We start from the raw sequence: 25521 nt of genomic DNA, 5'->3' as shown, positions 1-25521 counted from the left end.
TCATCCTTTCTCTTGGTGTCGATGTTGCTATTGTATGTAAAGGTGGCAACTTGCTCAACGAGCAGGCGGAGCACACACCGAATGCAGATGTGTCTGAGTGGTGTGTCCAAGTGGCTGCAAAAGGACAATACTCCCGGGGCGTCGTGGCTTAGTTGGTTAAAGCGCTTGTCTCTTAAACGGGAGATCCTGAGTCCGAATCCCAGTGGTGCCTTCTTTGTTCTGTCTTCTCGAACAGAACTGGTCCTTACAGACAACCGCCTACGGCTAGACTTAATTAAATGCAAGTATTCATTTCCTGTCTTTAACGCGACTTGTTTTTCTTAAAATGGATGGAACTTGCAAAACATGAAATACAAACATTGCTAATCAGCGCTAGCGGCTGGCAAAAAAAAAGAAGTCAGCAATGTTTTTTTTCTTTAACCTTAACCCTGCTAATGGAGAAGAGTTAAACGACCGAGTCTATGCAGCTTAAACGGTGCTCACGTCGGGTTCTTAGCTGAAAGGGTGGTAAGTCACGCTCACCCCAGTCCTTAATCTTTTAAAAAGGATACAAAATTGAACCTAGTCGCCACATCACATACATCCTGTTCAACGATAAAAAGGTGACATCTATCCTCGATCCAGAGTAAATCCCACAATGAGGGCATATTTTTTTCCACTTTACCATGAGTCGGGCTCAGCTGCACAGAGGCGAGAGCAGAGCAATGAGGTCACGGGGACAGGGGAGTCACACGCTGGCGGTTTAAACACGCGGAAGAAAACTGAGGGATCCACAGTATGTGGACCCTCCGTGCGCCATCAGTCCGCACTCCGGACTCTGAATCCTGCCATCCAAGTTAAGATCTCGGCGGAACCTGAGGCGCAGTTCCTTCTTAAAACGTAATCTGGTGAGCATTTCTAGAATCGTACTTGTATAGATGCAGCCTTTAATGTGTTGCTAGGTTAAAATTGATGACTTCTTGAACTTCAGTAGGCAACTGCCCTCTTGATTTCGGATTTAATTTCTTTATTACAGGGGCGCTTTTATGAAGACAGAGTCATGTTCAGGTACTTTGCTTGATGGAGGAAGCATATTTCGGACTCTGTGATCTGCTCACCTGGAAAGGTCTGCTGTACTACTACAAGAGAGAAGTAGAGTCTGGAAGAATGGACAATTTTATGATGCTTTGGAAGATAATGTTTTTTTTTTCTTTGAAATCGAAATGAATCAGAATATCAGTGCAAAAGACAAACTCTTGGTTTGGTTTAAAGAGATATGGTTTTAAAACAGACAAAATGTAGAAAACAGGTGTTTCTCACTTTTGGAAAAGAATGGACCGGGGGTAATATTTTACTAGGTGCAGTGCTCATCTCACTGGGTTACAGTCCTGTAGTGTCACAGCAGGGCCAGTGGCGCAATGGATAACGCGTCTGACTACGGATCAGGAGATTGTAGGTTCGACTCCTGCCTGGCTCGGGTCGTTTTTAAACACATCGGGCTACTCCCTAAGTAGTCTGTGCTACTTACTGCATTGTAATCGTACCCAGTAAGAGATTTCCTTCATGTAAATGAACTGCACCTGACAGCTTTAGAAAAACACCTGGGCTCAGTACGGTGCTGAGAGCTTAGCGTTGCTGTTCTAATTAGCACGCACTGCATCGGCTATGAGCCCGAACTTTTCAATTATTCCGATCAGTAAGTCAACACGTAGTCCACATGAACGGTAGAAATATTCTCTTGTCTGTCTCTTGTTTGTATAGAACTGAATGTCCCTGACAATGTACTGTTAGTTTTAATTGAAGAACGGCATTTGTGTTCAAATATACCAGACAAGTTTATGTAACTGCTCATGCGACACTCAGTTGTAATTAGTCAAGAAAAAAAAGTCGAACAACAGCTGCGGGTTTGATTCTGAACGTATGAGATTGCAGCGCCTTTTACTTCCATTGACAAATGATAGAGATTCGAAGAGAGATCCTTCAGACCAGCAAGCAAACCCACGGCTTTTTCGGTTTTCTATCTAGGCAACGTTGGTGTCTGCAATAGCATACATGAAAGCGTGATGCAATTTCTGTGGCTACATTTGTTGCACGTCATGCACAGTAAGAGTGTTTCTAACACCAAATAAAAAGTCAACAATTAGCGATCACGCCTTCTCCTCAGTTAACCCACTGAAACCCTTGCTGTTAACAGTTCTTTACTGCGTGCTTTACCAGCACCTACATATCGTGTCGGTTCTTTCAGCTTTATTCATTAGGTTTTCAAAGGCATAAGTAGAGCACCAGAGGTGCGAACGCAAAATGTGTGGTTATCTGAAGAATTGCTTCCCATGGCAGCGGGTCCAAGTGATTTCGCGTTGTTATAGTACCAGGAAAGGAGAAGCGGCACTTCACTTCTGCCGCGCAGGCACAAGGCGACGTGCGGCAGACGCCGGAGTCGGCAGGTTTCGAACCTGCGCGGGGAAGCCCCAACGCATTTCGAGCCCATCGCCTTAACCACTCGACCACGACAAAAGCGAGCCCGCCACCGCCGCATTCCTCCTATAATCAAACACGGACTGCGAGGTGGCTGCGGAAACCTTTTTAAAGTTGCTCTCCGTTAAAAAAAATACCTTTCACAAGATTTGTGCCGGCAGACAGACACGCCTCAGAGGGTTTAAGGCTGGCTTCACGTTCAAATGATAAAGTCCCCCAGTCCGGATGTCAAAATGCAACTTTGGCAGACAGAAAAAACATCAACAAACCAAAAATGTGGACAAGGATTTTACAAGCTGCACCACACTGCACTTTCAAAAGCATTTACATTCGTGTTAGACGCAGGAATTGCCTTTGATTTGCGCGCTTACGAACGCCATGGAAAACGAAACAAAACTAAAGCCCTCAGCTCCTGCACTTGATTATAATCCCGTTACGTGTCGAAGCAGGAATTTACGTCATCTTACCACTGCAACACGGGGAATAGAGATGTAACGCAACGGGGGCTCAGGCGGGCGCCCTTGCCGCATCTGGTCGGCCCAATCCCGACTGGAGGCTCAAACCTGGGACTTCCGCGTCTCTCTGCAGCGACCTAGCCCCGTGAGCTAAAGAGAGATCTCTCCACAGCCCAGTAGCTGTGGTCCTGCTATCACAGGGAAGGGCGGTGACGTCACCCGCTCTTGTACGCCGGCTCTTACACAGTGCCTGTCGGCCGTAAGCGTTACAGAGGGAAATGAGCACAAGCTACGAATTGTCTCTAATCAGTCCCTACAGTTGTAAGACGCCTGGAAGCGTGCACCCCCATCATTAATCTTTGCGCATCTGTGCAAGGTAAACTCTGGAGCAGTCTCTGAAACGGCTCAAAGGAAACACGTGATTGATTCCATGAGCATCTGGGGTTCATTTCTTATTTACATTTAATTCAAGGGAAAGGCTTGGGTCAGTTTCAGACGGCCTCCAACAGCGAGATTCAAGCGCCCCACCTTCAGCCCAATCTGCGCCGCCAGAACGCCAACGGCTCCTCTGGTCTTTGGGGTGCGGTTGTGACCCCTTAACCTAAAGTGTTGGTGGCAGACAAATGGAGACTAACAGGTGATGTCCTAGGACATGACTACATTGTGACACTCGGTGGGGATGGTGACCATTGCTTGGAAAAGAGTGCGAGGCCCCTTTAGAAAAACATTTTGTTAACAGGCATTCTGCCTCAGCCTAAACACCTATAGCTTGCAAAGCGCATGCTATTAGACAGGCACCTCTGCAAGACCTTAAGAGTCTCTTAAACTAGTGATAGTAAGGTGTTCCCAATGGGCGATGTTTGGCTTTCAAATCATCTCTCTGTGGAAGCGCCGAGATGCAGCTGTTTAAGGCTTAGAAGCAGCTGACTGTTTCACTACCTAGCTGATTACTGTCAGTCAGGGAGCTCAGAGGTGAAAAGCCTGTCTGAGAGACAATTCGCCGTCGATCAGTTCAATATGTTCCGTACCAGCTCGGCGCACCTGAGATCATCTTGGTAGCCGTGTAGCTCAGATGAGTGAGAGCGTGTGTGTGTGTACCACCGTGATTGGATGCCGGTCCTTCTCAGGTCACAGTAAACCTTCTGCTGCCTAACTTTCCTAATTTTGGGGATCCCTTTGAAAAAGCAAAGGAAAAAAAAAAAACTGGCTCTTCATCAGCGTGATCGACCCAACCCAGTGTGCCCCAGTGGCCTAATGGATAAGGCACTGGCCTCCTAAGCCAGGGATTGTGGGTTCGAGTCCCATCTGGGGTGCTCCTGTCCCTTTTTGAGCGTACAAATGTCCTTTTGATTTGCAAAGCTGCAACCCCACCTTACTCAGTGAGCGTCTCTGCTTTTCTCTCACATACAGTTGGGAGAAAAACTTTTGTAAACAGCCCTTCGGAATGATATGGATTTCTGCATGAATGGCTCCTAACATGTGATCTTATCTTTATCTAGTCATAATAATAAAGAGAGTCTGATTTAACAAACAACACACGCCCAACATTTGACATTGCTGTTTCTTTATTGACCAAATGGTTTAAACAATCAAGGTCATTGATGGAAAAAGTACGTGAACCCTTATATTAAGGAGCTAGTGGAACCTCCTTTATGACAAAAACCTCAACCCCCACTTTCTGTAGCGGCTGGTCAGACCTGAGCAGCGGTTAGGAGGTATTTTGGCCTATTCCTCTATGCAAAACTGTTTCAGTTCATGTATATTTTTGGGATGTCTTGCACTGAACGGCCTGCTTCAGATCACGCCACAGCACTTCAATGGGATTGGGGTCAGGACTCTTACTCGGCCATCCCAAAATACGGAATTTCTATTGTTTCAGCCACTCTGTTGTTGATGTACTCCTTTGTTTTTGTCATGCTGCATGACCCAGCGTCTTTCGAGTTTTAGATCACAGGCAGACACCCTGACATTCTGCTGTAGAATTTCCTGATACATCTTGGAATTCATCGGTCCCTCGATGATTGCAAGCCGTACAGCCTCCGCTATGCTTCCCAGGTGGGATGAGGTTTTGGAGTTGGTATGCAGTGTTTTGTTATCTCCAAACATAACGTTGTGCACATTTACCAACATGTTCAACTTTTGTCACTGTCCACAGAACATTGTTCCAGGAGTTGCTGTGGAACATCCATGTGGTCTTTAGCAAACTTGAGAGGGGCAGTGGTGGTTTTTTTGGGGGGGAGAGCAGTGGTTTCCTCCATGGTGACCTCGCATGATCACCACTCCTGTTCAGATTTCTTCTTATGGTGGACTCATAAACACAGACGTAAGACAAAGTCAACCACCTGTTCGCTAGATCCCATCCCCACTCAGCTAGTCAAAGATTCCCTCGAAGGACTGGCAGGACCTATAATTAGTATGATGAATGCATCGCTTGCGTCAGGCGTTGTACCTGATCAATTTAAGGTAGCGGTTGTTAGACCGCTCTTAAGAAGTCAAATTTGGATCAACAAGTTCTTAACAACTACAGGCCTGTCTCAAAGGTCCCATTTCAATCTAAAAGTCTTGGGAGAATAGTTGTTGCCCAACGTCAATCATATCTGGATTCAAATAATATACTTGAGAAATTTTAGTCTGGTTTCTGAAACTGCATTAACAAGAGTCGTAAATGATATTCTCTTAGCTACTGATGCAGGGAATGCAACAGTGCTTGTGCTTTGCTTCTAGATCTTAGAGCTGCCTTTGACACGGTTGACCTCTCTGTTTTGTTACACAGGCTTGAGTTTGAGGTTGGCTTATCTGGAACCGTCCTTCAGTGGTTAACTTCACATTTTACTCAAGGTTTTCATTATGTTCAAATATCTAATAATTGTACTGCTTCATCAATGTCACCAGTTCAATTTGGGGTACCAGAAGATCAGTGCTGGGACCAATATTGCTCTCTCTCTCTACATGCTGCTGCTAGGTAGGATAATATGCAAAAATAATATGAACTTTCATTCATATGCTGATGACACTCAAATAAACATTTTGTTTACACCAAACGACAACTCTTCTATTATCAGTTTAGTTAAATGCATTAAGGAAGGAAATACTTGGATGTGTGAAAACTTTTTGTTACTCAACTCTGAGAAAAATGAGGATCTGTTGATCGGAGGCAACAATACTGATAGGACTACTATAACTTCAGCACTTAACTCAGAGGATTTAAACATCTGCCTCAAAGAGACAGCACGTAACCTTGTTGTGAAAGGCGCTATATAGAAATACATTGATTTGAATTGAATTGACAATGTAAAATGTTGTGTGTGTTGTTTGTTAAACAAGACTGTCTTTATTTATCAAAAAATAAAAGGAATTTGCTAGGAATGCAAACGTTAGGTTGCGCTTCTTCATGCTGCATCGTCGGCACGAGTGGAGCTTTTTAAACGTCTGTACTTACTGTGCCCCATAAGAAATCGTTTGTCCCCATTCAAAAGAGATTGTGCGATGTCCTGCAGTGTTCGCAAAGCAAACCTTTGACAGTTTGAAAAGAGGAATTTATTCTGCTTCCTGTGCGTGCAGTAGTTACAAAGTTGAACGTCTTTACACGATCTGCTGCAGTTTTCAGTGGGCGGGCTTTGTCAGAGGGTTTGGAAAAACGCACTGTGTTTCGGCTCGGGAAACATCATGAGAAGTGTCCTGCATGTTTTCTGTGTATAGCTGTCTTTTAACGCATACAGAATTCATTCGAAATAATTGATTTCTCCAATTAACAAGGTTCCCTTAAAGGATGAGTCAAAGTAACGTCTAATCGGATTAGTTTCCTTAGAGCTGGTTCAGAGTTTGCTCAAGAGTTTACCTTTCACAGATGCGCAAAGAAAAATGTTGGGGGTGCACGCTTCAAGGTGCCTTACAGCTGTAGGGAGTGATTCGAGACGATTTGTGGCGTGTGCTCGTTCCCATATACCGTACGCCCCGGGGTGCAGTGCTAAGATGAAGTACAATACCGCTTGGGCACGTAACGGCGTTACACGCAAGTGCGGGACGTGAGGCTTTTCGTTTGTTCATTTTGTTTTGCTCTGCTTTGCTTTGTTTCGTGGTCAAGAGGCGTTAGGTAAGTCGTAATCCAGGGAGAACACTGGTGGCAAACAGTCCGAGGTGAGAGGCGAGGTCCAAAGTCGAAAAGGCAGAAGGGGAGTCCAATATCCAGAATAAACGAGGTAATGGAAAAAACGCCAGGTAGAGCTCTCAAGGAGTAGACTCAATACCAGCGGGAAGCAAGTAAAGATGGTAAAAATAGCACTGCGTACCGCACGGTGGAGTGTGTGCAGGTGGGTTAACTCGTGCGGCGGCGTTTGTTAATAATCACCCGCTGCTGGTGCTGTTTAGATTGCTTAAGAGTTGGTCTTAACTGCCTGGCGGTCATGACAAGCTCCTCTTTAAGCTGTGGTTTAGTTTTGCATTCATGTGTTTCTAGAGCAGTTATTTATGGGGGTGGGTGGGTCCTTCACAGAGGCTCAGGACAAATCCCCTGCATGAAAGTCTACTGTGTGCGTTCAGACAGTCACAGGTCAAGAGCCAGGTGGGTGCTCCATCGTGGGTGCTGAAGAATCGATTTCACAGGCTGCGGGTCCAGGCGATTTAGAGTGTTAAAGGTCCCAGCGAAAACGAAACGGCGCTGGTCCTTTTACACGCACGCACGCAACCAAATGCAAAGGACGCCGTAGTCGGCAGGATTTGAACCTGCGCGGGGAGACCCCAGCGGATTTCAAGTCCGTCACCTTAACCACTCGGCCACGACTACAGCGAGCGCCGCGGCCGCTGCCTTCTTGCTACAATCGAAGGCATTGGTGCAGACCTTTTGGTTCGACTGGGCGCCCAGCTGGACACAGTAAACAGTGTGCTGTGGAAAAGGGTGGACCCAGATGCCCACTCTCTAAGCGGTGACCCCGAGAACATTCGGTCAGGTCAGACGATTCCTCAGGCCTGCCAGGTAGTAAACGAATCGGACCTGATCGTTCCTGCGTCAACAGCAGGGTTTCCGGTACGCCTTGTCCTAAAGAAGGGACAGAGAATGGACGCTGAGATGGTTTTCTTCCAACCATCAGCTCAGTTTATCAGACTGAACCTAGCAGTCTGTTGTACCCCCAGACTGGAACGGAATGGCCGAGCCACCTGCCTGTTGGTGCAGAACATAGCAAAACAAGATGTCAAAATCCCTGCTCGCACTGACATGGGACTGGAATTGACAATAGTTTCTATGATTTCGAACTGGCCATCCCAGTACTGGGGCAGCTCCCTGGTCCCTTGGCTTCATAAAAGCGCCACTGTAATAAAGAAATTAAATCCAAAATCAAGAGGGCAGTTGCCTACTGAAATACAAGAAGTCATCAATTTTAACCTAGCAACACATTAAAGGCTGCATCTATACAAGTACGATTCTAGAAATGCTCACCAGATTACGTTTTAAGAAGGAACTGCGCTTCAGGTTCTGCCGAGATCTTAACTCGGATGGCAGGATTCAGAGTCCGGAGTGCGGACTGATTGCGCACGGAGGGTCCATATACTGTGGATCCCTCAGTGATCTTCCGCGTGTTCAAACAGCCAGCGTGTGACTCCCCTGTCCCCGTGACCTCATTGCTCTGCTCTCTCCTCTGTGCAGCCGAGCCCGATTCACGGTAAAGTGAAAAAAAATATGCCCTCAACGTGAGATTTACTCTGGAGCGAGGATAGATGTTACCTTTTTATCATTGAACAGGATGTATGTGATGTGGCGACTAGGTTCAATTTTGTATCCTCTTTAAAAGATTAAGGACTGGGGTGAGCGTGATTTACCACCCTTTCAGCTAAGAACCCGACGTGCGCACCGTTTAAGCTGCATAGACTCGGTCGTTTAACTCTTCTCCATTAGCAGGGTTAAGGTTAAAGAAAAAAAACATTGCTGACTTCTTTTTTTTTGCCAGCTGCTAGCGCTGATTAGCAAGGTTTGTATTTCATGTTTTGCAAGTTGCATCCATTTTAAGAAAAACAAGTCGTGTTAAAGACAGGAAATGAATACTTGCATTTAATTAAGTCTAGCCGTAGGCGGTTATCCACTGGGATTCAGACCTAGGGCCTTCTGTTTACTAGACAGGCGCTTTAACCAACTAAGCCACAGCGCCCCGGGAGTGCTGTCCTTTTGCAGCCACTTGGACACACCACTCAGACACATCTGCATTCGGTGTGTGCTCCGCCTGCTCGCTGAGCAAGTTGCCACCTTTACATACAATAGCAACATCGACACCAAGAGAAAGGATGACAAATGGCTTTTATCTGGAACTTTTCATGTCCAAGGAGCTCAATGTGCTTTCTGTGTACAACAGGGCCACTGAACTCCACGCTGGCCACTGAACCACAGCAGTGGCTTGCTGGCTTGACATCTCCCAAGGAAAATGTTGAAATCGCATGTGGAACAGGAAAATGACCCTCGAGTACGAGGGAAAAAAAAGAAAAAGATCATCTGGAGCGCGCCAACCCAGTTGGGACAGCCCAGTTTTGTTAACGAGGTGGCCGAGTGGTTAAGGCGATGGATTGCTAATCCATTGTGCTTTGCACGCATGGGTTCAAATCCCATCCTCGTTGGTTTCCATGTCTGTTTCCATTCTGTTTTTGATCCCTATTGCTCAATGCACAGTGAAAGCATTGCATACATGTGTCTGACAATGAGAAATGGGCCCCTGAGACAGTCATTTGCCTGTTTCACAAATGATCGTATTTTACTAGAGATTCTGTTTGGGATTCAGATGTGCATTCGGACAGCAATCCCTTTCAAGAAATGATACGTTCTGGATGAGGTCAAAGGTGCATCATTTGGACACTTTGTGGGCTTGAAATACAAAGAAAATCATGTTCTATGGTACAAGATAAATACAAAACTTAAGCTTTTATTATAATTAGATTTGTTTATAAAGCATAAGCAATCATTTATTACATTAATATATGTAAAAATAACATTTTAGCATCATACGTTTAGTATATTTAGTCCCTAATGCTGAAAGAAATGATCATAGAACATGACTTCTAACCTTACCTGCGGTGTTTTTGATCCCTATTGCTCAATGCACAGTGAAACCATTGCATACATGTGTCTGACAATGAGAAATGGGCCCCTGAGACAGTCATTTGCCTGTTTCACAAATGATCGTATTTTACTAGAGATTCAGTTTGGGATTCAGATGTGCATTCGGACAGCAATCCCTTTCAAGAAATGATACGTTCTGGATGAGGTCAAAGGTGCTGGAACACTGTATTTAGGATGTGTTTGCAGTTATTCTGTGTTTCTAGCTTCAACCCAGTGATATATATATATGCTCACTGATTTTTTGGTACATGCCCAGGGCAATAATCATTATGAGGATTTATTTCCATATGTGCTAGAGGTAGTGTTGTGAAATTCTTCAACACACTGGATTGCAGGTTTAAACCTGCACTCTTACTCCTTAAATACCAACAAATGCAGATATGTAGCAATCATATTGTAGCTGACACTCATTTGCCTGTTTCACAAATGATCATATTTTACTAGAGATTCTGTTTGGGATACGGATGTGCATTCTGACAACAATCTCTTTCAAAAAATGATTTTACCTTATCGCAGCTTTGCCCCTCTTGCCTCTTTGGAAAATATCTCCATCTTGTGGTCGTTGTTGGTAATGTCTAGACAATATCTCCATCTTGTGGTCGTTGTTGGTAATGTCTAGACAATATCTCCATCATGTGGTCGTTGTTGGTAATGTCTTCTTATGCCCTTTTTTATTTCAATTCTTTATTAGTTGATTTTAGAATCTCTACAATAGAGCTGAAAATATCAGTTTTGTAGCAGACAATATGACATTAGTTATAGCCCAATTAAGACTTTATTACCCTGTTTTTAACATAACAAATTAAAATTGATTAAAACTAAGTTTGGAACACCAGGGAACATAAAAAATGATTTTTAGGAAAACCATGAGGTTCTCTGTGTCCGATGCCTGCAAGGGGAGAAAGCTAGAATCCTTTGCTTTTTCAAAATTTGAAAATAAACATCATATAACAACAGCTTTCATTCCTAGGAGTGAAAAATAACCATTTTTGAAGACATATTAGTTTCTAAAACACTACAATAAAGTTAAAAACATCCGTTTTATATTACTTTTAGTATTTTTAGTGAAATTAGTCATTTATTGCACTATTTTTAATATAATCTCTAATTAAAAGTGAATAGAATTAAGTTTGGAGCAACAAGGAACACAAAAAAAAAAAGATTTTAAGGAAAAAAATGATGTCTTCTGTGCCAGGTGCCTGCAAGGGGAGAAAGCTAGAATCCTACCCAGGCTCCTGGAGCTCTGTCCTGGCTAAAGGAGGGTGAATCCATCCCCTTCAAAGCTCCATGAAAAAATGATCATTTAAAATTTGAAAAAAAAACATCATATACAGTGCCTTGCGAAAGTATTCGGCCCCCTTGAACTTTTCAACCTTTTGCCACATTTCAGGCTTCAAACATAAAGATATAAATTTTTTATTTTATGTGAAGAATCACCAACAAGTGGGACACAATTGTGAAGTGGAACGAAATCTATTGGATATTTGAAACTTTTTTAACTAATAAAAAAATGAAAAGTGGGGCGTGCAAAATTATTCGGCCCCTTTACTTTCAGTGCAGCAAACTCACTCCAGAAGTTCAGCGAGGATCTCTGAATGATCCAAAGTTGTCCTAAATGACTGATGGTGATAAATAGAATCCACCTGTGTGTAATCAAGTCTCTGTATAAATGCACCTGCTCTGTGATAGTCTCAAGGTTCTGTTGAAAGCGCAGAGAGCATCATGAAGACCAAGGAACACACCAGGCAGGTCCGTAATACTGTTGTGGAGAAGTTTAAAGCCGGATTTGGATACAAAAAGATTTCCCAAGCTTCAAACATCCCAAGGAGCACTGTGCAAGCGATCATCTTGAAATGGAAGGAGTATCAGACCACTGCAAATCTACCAAGACCTGGCCGTCCCTCTAAACTTTCAGCTCAGACAAGGAGAAGACTGATCAGAGATGCAGCCAAGAGGCCCATGATCACTCTGGATGAACTGCAGAGAACTACAGCTGAGGTGGGAGAGTCTGTCCATAGGACAACAATCAGTCTTACACTGCACAAATCTGGCCTTTATGGAAGAGTGGCAAGAAGAAAGCCATTTCTCAAAGATATCCATAAAAAGTCTCGTCTAAAGTTTGCCACAAGCCACCTGGGAGACACCCCAAACATGTGGAAGAAGGTGCTCTGGTCAGATGAAACCAAAATCGAACTTTTTGGCCACAATGCAAAACGATATGTTTGGCGTAAAAGCAACACAGCTCATCACCCTCAACACACCATCCCCACTGTCAAACATGGTGGTGGCAGCATCATGGTTTGGGCCTGCTTTTCTTCAGCAGGGACAGGGAAGATGGTTAAAATTGAGGGGAAGATGGATGCAGCCAAATACAGGACCATTCTGGATGAAAACCTGTTGGAGTCTGCAAAAGACCTGAAACTGGGATGGAGATTTATCTTCCAACAAGACAATGATCCCAAACATACAGCAAAATCTACAAAGGAATGGTTCACAAATAAACGTATCCAGGTGTTTGAATGGCCAAGTCAAAGTCCAGACCTGAATCCAATCGAGAATCTGTGGAAAGAGCTGAAAACTGCTGTTCACAAACGCTCTCCATCCAACCTCACTGAGCTCGAGCTGTTTTGCAAGGAAGAATGGGCAAGAATTTCAGTCTCTCGATGTGCAAAACTGATAGAGACATACCCCAAGCGACTTGCAGCTGTAATCGCAGCAAAAGGTGGCTCTACAAAGTATTAACGCAAGGGGGCCGAATAATTTTGCACGCCCCACTTTTCATTTTTGTATTAGTTAAAAAAGTTTCAAAAATCCAATAGATTTCGTTCCACTTCACAATTGTGTCCCACTTGTTGGTGATTCTTCACATAAAATAAAAAATTTATATCTTTATGTTTGAAGCCTGAAAAGTGGCAAAAGGTTGAAAAGTTCAAGGGGGCCGAATACTTTCGCAAGGCACTGTAACAACAGTTTTCATTCATAGGAGTGAAAAACAACCATTTTTGAAGACATATTAGTTTCTAAAACACTACAATAAAGTAGAAAACATCCGTTTTATATTACATTAATTTTTGTGAAATTAGTCATTTATTGCACTATTTTTAATAAAATCTCTAATTAAAAGTGATTAAAATTAAGTTTGGAACAACAAGGAACACAAAAAAAAAGATTTTAAGGAAAAAAATATTGTCTTCTGTGCCAGGTGCCTGCAAGGGGAGAAAGCTAGAATCCTACCCAGGCTCCTGGAGCTCTGTCCTAGCTAAAGGAGGGTGAATCCATCACATTCAAAGCTCCATGAAAAAATGATATTTTTAAATTTGAAAAAAAAAAACATTATAGAACAACATCTCTTGGTCCACAGAGTGCAAAAATCCAACTTTGAAGAAAATCCATTGACTGATCCCCGAATCCTGAAGTTTCTTCGCATGATATCGGGCTTGCAACCACTTTCTGGAAAATGATGAAAAATGCCAAAAATGAAAAAAAAGTTATCAATTCTAGAGCCTAAGAGGAAAATAAGACAAATGTATATCTCCAAATAATTTTATGTGCTTCAGAAGAGCCCAGGAAAGTTTTTTGCATACATGAAACCACGCCCGTTTGCACGTAAGCAGACATGGTTGCACACACGACTGCATGAAAGCACGCGTGCATGCAAAATCATCCTGTTAAGCATTTGAAAAGCCGCACCACGGCGCACGTGAAATAGCTCTTACATTAGTGGTCGACACAGGAATCGCCTTTTTATTTATGCTCTTACCAACGCGATGGAAAGCAAAACAAAGCAAAGCAGAGCAAAACAAAACGAACAAATGCAAAACCCTCACGTCCCGCACTTGCATATAACGCCGTTACGTGCCCAAGCGGTATTGTACGTCATCCTAGCACTGCACCCCGGGGCGTACGATATATGGGAACGAGCACACGCCATGAATCGTCTCGAATCACTCCCTACAGCTGTAAGGCGCCTTGAAGCGTGCACCCCCAACATTCTTCTTTGCGCATCTGTGAAAGGTAAACTCTTGAGCAAACTCTGAACCAGCTCTAAGGAAACTAATCCGATTAGACGTTACTTTGACTCATCCTTTAACAGTTTTCAGTCTCTGTCTTTAAACACCTTGCTCAGTCACATTCAAGCCACAAGTACTCTTCTCGGATGTTGCACAAACAAATCCTAATGTCTTGAAAGCATTGCAGCATGTTTGTGTCCCACTTCCCGTGGCTGCAGGACGACTGACACGAACGGACAAACACAATCTGTGGCGTTTAGCGTGACATAGTCTTGCAGGCATCGTGCTGTCTTACTGCAATACTATACCACTTGAGGAAACAGTCCATCTGGCCATGAAACTCATTTGAACGTCTAGCTACAGCAACTAACAATAACATGATTTATTCAGGATGTGTGGAATCAGCACGTCCCGGAGACAGCTTCTGAAATCGTGAGCATTCTCTGGTGGTGTCCTGGAGGGCTCCCCCGGGCATGTGTTGGTGGTATAGTGGTGAGCATAGCTACCTTCCAAGCAGTTGACCCGGGTTCGATTCCCGGCCAACGCAGTGGCAAGTGTTTTCAAATGCTGTCACAAGCCTTGGATTGTGACTAGCAAAGCGAAGCCTTTTGAAAGAGCTAAAGCACTGCAAAACGGAATTGAAGGAGAATCTTACAGGGGATTCTGAGCGGTGTCTAAATAAATAAATTCACAGCGTCCGCGGATGGCATTTTGCAGCTGGAAGTAGATGTCGACGCTTTTTGCACACAGCACCAAAAAAGCGTCTTTTTTGAAGGTACAGGCATTGAGCATTGGTGGTTCATTGTTAGAACTCTCGCCTGCCACGCAGGAGGCTTGGTTTCGATTCCTGGCCAATGCAGTGGCTTTTGCAGCGAACGGCTCCATCACTTGCATCCCAACTTTTGCAACTCGCAACTGAAAACCCACTGAAGCTAAGCAGGTGTGAGCCAGGTCAGTACCTGGATGAGGGTGAGCTACAGGGAAAAACAAAGCTTCCAGCTGGAAGTGGTGTTAATGGGGCCAGCGGGGAGGCGCTCACCCTGAGGTCTGTGCGGGTCCCAATCTCCCAATATAGTGACGGAGAAGCTGTGTTGTAAAAGGGCGCTGTCTTTTGGATGAGATGTAAAACCGAGGTCATAGTGCTCTGTGGTCATTAAAAATGACCACCAAAACCTTTGACAAAAGCTCTTGGTAATTGATGGTCTTCAATAATGTTTCTCCTTTAGGTACATTTAAAATCAGCTGAATAATGCTGTGAAACCATGAAACTGCATGTGAAAGCCCGTACACTGAATTACACGGCTTTCTATTCAAAGGAGGACAAAAGAAATTCCCTGAGTTCGATTTTTTGCAGCACAGAGAGGGGCACTGTCACGAGGCCGGTTAGCTCAGTTGGTTAGAGCGTGGTGCTAATAACGCCAAGGTCGCGGGTTCGAGCCCCGTACGGGCCATGTCCTTTTCTCCTCTCTTACCAAAGCTGTTAGGTTCCTTTCCGTGGTGAGATGGGTTGTCCTGCAGCGCTGCCACACAGTGCCGACAGACAAGAGTGTTGCGGGAGAAGAGAAAAGTGTTTGAAGATTTAAGAGTGTCTTAGGTGGAGCCAAAATCAAGTGTCACAAATGCAAGTGGGAAGATTTCCAATGTTTAATATGGTCAAAATAAGCGGAAGTTACCAGCTGGTCCGGCACAGTCTGCCATGCTTTTGTCATATACTGTAAAGTGGTGTCGAACTGGAGCCTCACCATTTGCATATGTGAGGCTCCAGTTATACATCGATTGTCACATTAAATGACAAAAATGAAGAGAGGTAAAGCAGCTGGAGAGGTTTTCTTACAACTTTTGAGCTGACACAGTTTTGGAAAATGTTTCCTTCACGCTGCACTGTACAATATAGGCAGCCAAGAGTCTCCAAAACAAAACAGAATTGACAGATAGGAGAAAATTCCCACTCGTCCTGAAGTTCCCAAAATCCAGCACTGAGCGTAAACAAAGTGTCTAAGTAGCGTGGGAATGTTAAACCTGACCCTAGCTGGAGTTTGAGCAATCCAGCACTGAGAGTAAAAAGATGAGTCAAAGTAACGTCTAATCAGATTAGTTTCCTTAGAGCTGGTTCAGAGTTTGCTCAAGAGTTTACCTTTCACAGATGCGCAAAGAAGAATGTTGGGGGTGCACGCTTCAAGGCGTCTTACAGCTGTAGGGAGTGATTCGAGACGATTCGTGGCGTGTGCTCGTTCCCATATACCTTATGCCCCGGGGTGCAGTGCTAGGATGACGTACAATACCGCTTGGGCACGTAACGGCGTTACATGCAAGTGCGGGACGTGAGGGTTTTCGTTTGTTCGTTTTGTTTTGCTCTGCTTTGCTTTGTTTTGCTTTCCATCGCGTTGGTAAGAGCGTAAATAAAAAGGCGATTCCTGCGTCTACCACTAATGTAAGAGCTATTTCAAGTGCGGCATGGTGCGGCTTTTCAAATGCTCAACAGGATGACTTCGCATGCACGTGTGCTTTCATGCAGTCGTGTGTGCAACCATGTCTGCTTATGTGCAAACGGGCGTGGTTTCATGTATGCAAAAAACTTTCCTGGGCTCTTCTGAAGCACATAAAATTATTTGGAGATATACATTTGTCTTGTTTTCCTCTTAGGCTCTAGAATTGATAACTTTTTTTTAGGATTCTAGCTTTCTCCCCTTGCAGGCATCGGGCACAGAGGACCTCATGGTTTTCCTAAAAATCTTTTTTTTGTGTGTTCCTTGTTGTTCCAAACTTAATTTTAATCACTTTTAATTAGATATTTTATTAAAAATAGTGCAAAAAATGACTAATTTCACTAAAAATAATGTAATATAAAACTGATGTTTTTAACTTTATTGTAGTGTTTTAGAAACTACTATGTCTTCAAAAATGGTTATTTTTCACTCCTAGGAATGAAAGCTGTTGTTATATGATGTTTATTTTCAAATTTTGAAAAAATCAAAGGATTCTAGCTTTCTCCCCTTGCAGGCATTGGACACAGAGAACCTCATGGTTTTCCTAAAAATCATTTGTTATGTTCCCTGGTGTTCCAAACTTAGTTTTAATCAATTTTAATTTGTTATTATGTTAAAAACAGGGTAATAAGTTTCTAATTGGACTATAAATAATGTCATATTGTCTGCTATAAAACTGATGTTTTCATCTCCATTGTAGAGATTCTTGAATCAACTAATAGAGAATTAAAATAAAAAAGGGCATAAGAAGACATTACCAACAACGACCACAAGATGGAGATATTGTCCAAAGAGGCAAGAAGGGCAAAGCCGCGATAAGGAGATTGCTGTCAGAATGCACATCCGGATCCCAAACAGAATCTCTAGTAAAATATGATCATTTGTGAAACAGGCAAATGAGTGTCAGCTACAATATGATTGCTACATATCTGCATTTGTTGGTTTTTAAGGAGTAAGAGTGCAGGCGGTTTAAACCTGCGATCCAGTGTGTTGAAGTATTTCACAACACTACCCCTAGCACATCAGGAAATAAATCCTCATAATGATTATTGCCCTGGGCATGTACCAAAAAATCAGTGAGCATATACATATATCGCTGTGTTGAAGCTAGAGACACAGAATAAGTGCAAACACATCCTAAATACAGTGTTCCTGCACCTTGACCTCATCCAGAATGTATCGTTTTTTGAAAGCGATTGCTGTCAGAATGCACAACTGAATCCCAAACAGAATCTCTAGTCAAATATGATCATTTGTGAAACAGGCAAATGAGTCTCTCAGGTGCCCATTGCTCATTTTCAGACACATTTATGCAATACTTTCACCATGCGTTGAGCAATAGGGATTAAAGATACCAGAGGTAAGGTTTAAAAGTGATTCTGAGGTGCAACACATCAGCGAAACAGCTAGGCATCTGAAATGCGGGGTTTGAGAGCCCTTCAGGGAACACCGTACCCTAAAGGTACCAGAAGTCCACTAGTATAAGCATTAAGTCACTGTCAGCCCTGTTGCAATGTGATTGCTACATATCTTCATTTCTTTGGTTTTTAAGGAGTAAGAGTGCAGGGGGTCTAAATCTGCGATCCAGTGTGTTGAAGTATTTCACAACACTACCTGTAGCCCGTCTGGAAATAAATCCTCATTCTGATTATTGACCTGGGCATGTACCAATAAATCACTGAGTATATATATATATCACTGTGTTGAAGCTAGAGACCTGTATGTAATAATATGATGCTAAAATGTTATTTTCACATGTAAGAAAACCGGCTCAGGGACGCCAAATATGTAATGTTGCCATAGCAAAATTAAATGTAGTGGCTCTCTGAAGGCACCAGTTCTGTAGGGTTTGGGCATTTACTGAGACAATTATTAATTGTAGCAGTAAATCACAAAGTTGATTCTTTTGATGGCTTTAGAATCCAACCATGTGACATAACTCAAACAACGCGCACACACAGGTACTAATACACGAGGATACATTTATTAATACATAAAATATGCATGTAAACCTAACAGATCTTATCGAGAGGGTTATCAGAATACAAAAGATATATATTCAGTCAGTTACGAAGTGTTACACATATCAAGAGGACATACGTTCAGTATATCATTCATTAAGACCGTTTCGTTAATGAACTTGGTTATAACTTCTACATTAGATACTCAAACAAGTACATAACTCTTAGGAATTAAATTGATATCAACTGGTTGGGATAACAATTGAATTCTCGAGCTGTAATGCATTGAAGTTGAATACTCATCCAATCTTTGGGGATTCAGATCTTCCTGCGGGCACAAAGAAACAGTTGCAGGCTGTTGCTGTCCAATCCGCGCTCTCTGGCTCCGTGCCAGGCTGTGCTGTGCGGCTTGCGACGCTGCGCTGCTGATGCTCACTGTGGGCTTTAACTAGCAAAGTTTGTGCACAGGAGAAAAGATGACTGTGGGTCCCAGCAAGTCAGGAAGAGGACCGGTTCTTTTCTGATGAAGAGCTAGTTCTGAATAGTGATTCAGCTGTCCACAGTTCCGACCTGTTCACGAGGCCTGCTGCTGGTGCTAACCTCGGGTGGATCCTCTGGTTATTCTCTGGCAACCTCCGCTCTAGACTCTTAGAACAAAGGAAAGTTCTGGCACTCGGACACACTGGCCGTTCCGTGGTTGTCCGGGCTGAGTCTCAGGATGGTCAGGAGGCGCGCTGCGAGAATGTCCTGCCCTTGGGAGCCTTCTGCTCCTGGGCCGCCCTGCCCTGGATTTCTCCTTTGAATTCCCTTTAGAATTGTCCACAGAATCCTCTGAATCCTCCCTTCTGAATCTTACTGAATCTCACAGGCTCTCTGTGTTGCCTGTTTTTACCTGGAGGAACTTCAGCTCATTGATTGGCTGAAAGTTCCATGGGCATCAGAGTCCCACGTGGGTTACTCGGCCCTACCAGTCCCTGATTGATTGATCAAGGTGAGATATGAGTCACTTAGTCCTGACACTTAGTAATGCAGTCCAGATGTCCAACTGGCACTCCCTAGACAGATAGGCGCCAATGGATGACCATTGATCATGATAGCCAGGCTTAGCTAAGTGCATCCCCCTTTGGGAGCTGTCCTAGGACCTTAAATCACCCTGCATGAATAGTCTCTCTGTGGCTGCACCACAGAGATGAACAGAGAAATGGGGCCTCATTTGGGAAGGCTCAGAACACTTAATTCTGCCTTATTAATAAGCCTCGCCGCTACACACATATATTAATATAATAAATGATTGCTTATGCTTTATAAACAAATCTAATTAAAATAAAAGCTTAAGTTTTGTATTTATCTTGTACCATAGAACATGATTTTCTTTGTATTTCAATCCCACAAAGTGTCCAAATGACGCACTACATGATATAAGGAAGATTATCACATGCATATCGGTATTATCTTTCTTACGAAAATGCATTCCTTTCATTACCTTTTACTTTTTAAAATGAACTCAAATTGTGTATAATGTAATAATTTAAGTAGAATAGATTCTAATAATATAATGATCCAGTGTGTTGCACTACTTCACTGCTTCACTGCTCTATGCCGTCTGGAAATAAATCCTCAGACTGCTTACTGCCCTGGGCATGTACCAATGAATTACAGGAGCACATCTATTTCTCACTGCGTTGAAGCAGGAGACACACAGTCTCTGCAAACACATCCTAAATACAGTGTTCCAGCACCTTTGACCTCATCCAGAACGTATCATTTCTTGAAAGGGATTGCTGTCCGAATGCACATCTGAATCCCAAACAGAATCTCTAGTAAAATACGATCATTTGTGAAACAGGCAAATGACTGTCTCAGGGGCCCATTCCTCATTGTCAGACATATGTATGCAATGCTTTCACCGTGCATTGAGCAATAGGGATTAAAAACACAGCAGGTAAGGTTAGATGTCATGTTCTATGATCATTTCTTTCAGCATTAGGGACTAAATATACTAAACGTATGATACTAAAATGTTATTTTCACATATATTAATGTAATAAATGATTGCTTATGCTTTATAAATAAATCTAATTAAAATAAAAGCTTAAGTTTTGTATTTATCTTGTCCCATAGAACATGATTTTCTTTGTATTTCAAGCCCACAAAGTGTCCTTTGATCTCTATTCTGTGGTAATCCACGATGACCCCGTTCTTCAGGTGATTCATCATGTCCTCCCTCGCCTGTTGAGAGGCCACCTGATCTCTTCTGCCGTGGCGTGCTTCATACACGCCCTCTTGAAGTGAGCAGGAAGCTGATCAAAAGTATTCAGGCACATCTTGCACACCAGGGGAATCCTCGCGGGTTTCCTTTGAAAATAAATAATACCATCTGTGTATAGAAACAAGCTAAGACTGATTTCTTAAATTATCCTTAAAATTCTCTCTCATCGTTTGAGCATAATGATTTTATTGCATTTATATAAGAATTGCTCATTGCTCCTAAATAAATAATGGTCTCAGTCACAGACTTTCCAATAGAAGCCATTGTGGAGTTCAGCAACTGCAGGTCCTAGAAGTGGGGAAGGAATTTTAAAAGAGAAATTGAATTACAATACAGAAGGAATGGCTGAGGGTTCACTGAAATGTATAAATATACAAATTCCAAAGACTGAGTCCATATAGAAACAACTACTTTTCATTTTCAGTATAAGAAAAAAAAAACTATCTTCCAAAGCATCATAAAATTGTCCCTTCTTCCAGACCCTACTTCTCTCTTGTAGTAGTACAGCAGACCTTTCCAGGTGAGCAGATCACAGAGTCCGAAATGAGCTTCCTCCATCAAGCAAAGTACCTGAACATGACTCTGTCTTCATAAAAGCGCCCCTGTAATAAAGAAATTAAATCCAAAATCAAGAGGGCAGTTGCCTACTGAAATACAAGAAGTCATCAATTTTAACCTAGCAACACATTAAAGGCTGCATCTATACAAGTGCGATTCTAGAAATGCTCACCAGATTACGTTTTAAGAAGGAACTGCGCCTCAGGTTCCGCAGAGATCTTAACTCGGATGGCAGGATTCAGAGTCCGGAGTGTGGACTGATGGCAGAACGGAGGGTCCACATACTGTGGATCCCTCAGTGATCTTCCGCGTATTCAAACCGCCAGCGTGTGACTCCCCTGTCCCTGTGACCTCATTGCTCTGCTCTCTCCTCTGTGCAGCCGAGCCCGACTCACGGTAAAGTGAAAAAAAAGATGCCCTCAACGTGAGATTTACTCTGGAGCGAGGATAGATGTTACCTTTTTATCATTTAACAGGATGTATGTGATGTGGCGACTAGGTTCAATTTTGTATCCTCTTTAAAAGATTAAGGACTGGGGTGAGCGTGATTTACCACCCTTTCAGCTAAGAACCCGACTTGCGCACCGTTTAAGCTGCATAGACTCGGTCGTTTAACTCTTCTCCGTTAGCAGGGTTAAGGTTAAAGAAAAAAAAATAGCTGACTCCTTTTTTTTGCCAGCCGCTAGCGCTGATTAGCAAGGCTTGTATTTCATGTTTTGCAAGTTGCATCCATTTTAAGAAAAACAAGTCGCGTTAAAGACAGGGAATGAATACTTGCATTTAATTAAGTCTAGCCGTAGGCGGGGATCTCCTGTTTACTAGACAGGCGCTTTAACCAACTAAGCCACAGCGCCCCAGGAGTGTTGTCCTTTTGCAGCCACTTGGACACACCACTCAGACACATCTGCATTCGGTGTGTGCGCCGCCTGCTCGCTGAGCAAGTTGCCACCTTTACATACAATAGCAACATCGACACCAAGAGAAAGGATGACAAATGGCTTTTATCTGGAACTTTTCATGTCCAAGGAGCTCAATGTGCTTTCTGTGTACAACAGGGCCACTGAACTCCACACTGGCCACTGAACCACAGCAGTGGCTTGCTGGCTTGACATCTCCCAAGGAAAATGTTGAAATCACATGTGGAACAGGAAAATGACCCTCGAGTACGTGGGGAAAAAAAGAAAAAGATCATCTGGAGCGCGCCAACCCATGTCCGGACAGCCCAGTTTCGTCGACAAGGTGGCTGAGTGGTTAAGGTGATGGATTGCTAATCCATTGTGCTCTGCAGGCATGGGTTCGAATCCCATTCTCATCGCTCTCCATGTCTGACATGTGTGCCTGTTCGACATCGGCCCTCCTGTTGTTTGCTCCGGTGCTAGAGCCGTACATTTTCTAGCAGTGGCTGAACATGGTATAGTAGGCCAACATCGGTATCGAGCAGTGACAGTAACAGTACTTACTGCGCCCCATAAGAAATCGTTTGTCCCTGTTCAAAAGAGATTGTGCGATGTCCTGCGGCGTTCGTAAAGCAAACCTTTGACAGTTTGAAAAGAGGAATTTATTCTGCTTCCTGTGCGTGCAGTAGTTACAAAGTTGAACGCCTTTACACGATCTGCTGCAGTTTTCAGTGGGCGGGCTTTGTCAGATGGCTTGAAAAAACGCACTGTGTTTCGGCTCGGGAAACATCATGAGCAGTGTCCTGCATGTTTTCTGTGTATAGCTGTCTTTTAACGCATACAAAATTCATTCGAAATCATTGATTTCTCCAATTAACAAGGGTCCCTTTTTGAACCTGCGAGAAGCATTCTTTCAATGTTACAGATTTACTCCGGGGAAAGCCAGCATGACATTGAGAGTAGCTCAAGCTTTCAGCACCCGTATCGGACTGCGTGTATGCAGACACCGCTCAGAATCCCCTGTAATATTCTCCCTCAATTCCGTTTTTCAGTGCTTTAGCTCTTTCAAAAGGCTTCGCTTTGCTAGTCACAATCCAAGGCTCATGACAGCATTTGAAAACATTCGCCACTGCGTTGGCCGGGAATCGAACCCGGGTCAACTGCTTGGAAGGCAGCTATGCTCACCACTATACCACCAACGCACACCCACAGGAAGCCTGCAGGACACCACCAGAGAATGCTTTTTTTAATATTTTTTTTATTAAACAGAATTTACAAATACAAATACAACAAGAGGATCAGAGTCATGTACAAGAGAAAAAAAACGCAGCAGAAAAAAGCATTTAACTACCAGAGGTAATTAAGTAATTATGTGATCAAATTGTATATTTTACACGTATCATATTTTCCTTGCTTTAATATTTCTCAATTATTTATAAACTTTAGTTTCAACATGCATGCGTTTCCTGTAAAAAATAAAACTCAGCACACAGTTTTTCTTTTAACAACATTTCGAGTACCTCTGGCATTCATGAAAAAGACATACACAAAAGCAAATAACTAACTCTAAGACTGTCTAAACTATTGAGTTTTTCAAAGAACCAGAACTATAACAGTCCTTAACACTTAACTACACCATTCCAAACTAACACTAAAGAAACACTAGTATATACTGGTATAACAAATATAACCAAACATAATCATTAACTGAGCAGTCACTGGGAGCAAATCTCCTTCCCGTCCACAAAGGCCCTCGCTCCCACAAAGTAGGCTCTCCTCCCCTCTCTTCTGGCAGCTTCAACCTGGGGCCACAGCTGGTTCCTGGTGCTCCTGTCCGCGGCAGACAGGTCCTCTGCAAACCTCAGTTTGTTCCCATTCAAATACTCATTCCCCCTCGCCGCTCGCCACAGCATGTCCCTCGCCGTCCTCTTGGTGAACTGTATTATAATCGATCTGGGGCGCACTTGCCCAGACATGTTCGCTCTCCCGAGCCTGTGAACAAAGTCAATGGCCGATATTACGTCCTCCTGGTCCGGCAGGGTCCTTTTACAGATACCCTTCACTGTTGCAACAAGGTCCTTATCACGTTCCTCTTTAACTCCAAATAATTTTAAATTCCATCATCGACGGTATCTATCTACATCGTTCACTTTCAATTCAAGTTCTTTAATATGCTTTTCTTGTTTGGTATTTACTTGTTTAAGAACTTTTACTTCACTCTTTAAGTCTTCAACCTCTTTAAACACACAGTCCATGGACTTTTTAAGACTTTCGATTTCGACTGTATTAGATCAAATCATTTCCTTCAGCTCACCCATGCTCTGTGCCATCATGTTGAAGATGTTGGTCTGGAGCTCCTCCAGCGTCAGGTCGCCCCTTCCTCTCTTGGCTGCCGGGGTTTTCACAGGTGTGCTGGGCAGGGACTCCGGCTCTTCCTCTGGCAGCTGAGTCTCACTTGGGCTGCGAACGCTCGCGTACGAGCGCATCTCTAGCACTCTTTCCACGTCCCCTCCAGCTGCTTCACTTTTCCCTTTAGTTGCCATCAATTTTCTTGTAGTGCTATACATATACGATTGAGGTTTCTTAGACTTCTCCTTCGAAGACCCAGCACTCTCTTTTGTTTTCCCAGTGTTACTCATATCGAAATTCTTAAACTTAAAAAAATCGTTTTTTTTTCTTTCAATTATAACTGAAGTTTAAACAAGTAGTGTTAAGTCCTTATTTTTCTGTAGTCAAAAAAAGCAAAAATTAACATTCAGGTCATGAAAAACTCAAAAAAAATCCTCAACCACTAAACTTTACCTCCCACCTGAGCGCCATCTTGAACGCCCCTACCACCAGAGAATGCTCACGATTTCGGAAGCTGTCTCCGGGACGTGCTGATTCCACACATCCTGAATAAATCATGATATTGTTAGTTGCTGTAGCTAGACGTTCAAATGAGTTTCATGGCCAGATGGACTGTTTCCTCCAGCGGTATAGTATTGCAGTGAGACAGCACGATGCCTGCAAGACTATGTCACGCTAAACGCCACAGATTGTGTTTGTCCGTTCATGTCAGTCATCCTGCAGCCACGGGAAGTGGGACACAAACATGCCGCAATGCTTTCAAGACGTTAGGATTTGTTTGTGCAACATCCGAGAAGAGTACTTGTGGCTTGAATGTGAACTGTACGTGCCCGCCCCCTTTCCTCTGTAGTGCATGAGTTCCTCCCGGCATGCCCTTCGTCATTGTTCTGTCATCTTGTATTTAAAGGGTTGTATTTCTGCTGCTGAAAAGAATCAACGGGTTTCTTTGTTCCCAACGGAGCCCTTGTCTGTCATGAAATTCTT

General features: G+C 43.3%; 7 non-coding genes across 7 annotated transcripts; 5 read left to right on the top strand and 2 right to left on the bottom strand.

Annotated features, from left to right (window-relative positions):
• The first annotated feature begins 1383 nt into the window (after positions 1 to 1383).
• Positions 1384 to 1456, top strand: trnar-acg (transfer RNA arginine (anticodon ACG)). Its single transcript has one exon. It is a non-coding gene; the product is annotated as a tRNA-Arg (tRNA).
• A 2693-nt stretch (positions 1457 to 4149) lies between these two features.
• trnar-ccu (transfer RNA arginine (anticodon CCU)) lies at positions 4150 to 4222 on the top strand. Its single transcript has one exon. It is a non-coding gene; the product is annotated as a tRNA-Arg (tRNA).
• Positions 4223 to 7610: 3388 nt separating this feature from the next.
• On the bottom strand, positions 7611 to 7692 carry trnas-uga (transfer RNA serine (anticodon UGA)). The gene has a single exon. It is a non-coding gene; the product is annotated as a tRNA-Ser (tRNA).
• A 1735-nt stretch (positions 7693 to 9427) lies between these two features.
• trnas-gcu (transfer RNA serine (anticodon GCU)) lies at positions 9428 to 9509 on the top strand. The gene has a single exon. It is a non-coding gene; the product is annotated as a tRNA-Ser (tRNA).
• Positions 9510 to 14493: 4984 nt separating this feature from the next.
• Positions 14494 to 14565, top strand: trnag-ucc (transfer RNA glycine (anticodon UCC)). Its single transcript has one exon. It is a non-coding gene; the product is annotated as a tRNA-Gly (tRNA).
• An 830-nt stretch (positions 14566 to 15395) lies between these two features.
• On the top strand, positions 15396 to 15469 carry trnai-aau (transfer RNA isoleucine (anticodon AAU)). Its single transcript has one exon. It is a non-coding gene; the product is annotated as a tRNA-Ile (tRNA).
• A 7849-nt stretch (positions 15470 to 23318) lies between these two features.
• On the bottom strand, positions 23319 to 23390 carry trnag-ucc (transfer RNA glycine (anticodon UCC)). The gene has a single exon. It is a non-coding gene; the product is annotated as a tRNA-Gly (tRNA).
• Positions 23391 to 25521: the final 2131 nt, after the last annotated feature.

Source organism: Lepisosteus platostomus, unplaced genomic scaffold (assembly GCF_059453375.1).
Source record: "Lepisosteus platostomus isolate fLepPlt1 unplaced genomic scaffold, fLepPlt1.hap1 Scaffold_80_H1, whole genome shotgun sequence".
Lineage (NCBI taxonomy): Eukaryota > Metazoa > Chordata > Actinopteri > Semionotiformes > Lepisosteidae > Lepisosteus > Lepisosteus platostomus.
This window is presented reverse-complemented; position numbering and strand designations above follow the sequence as displayed.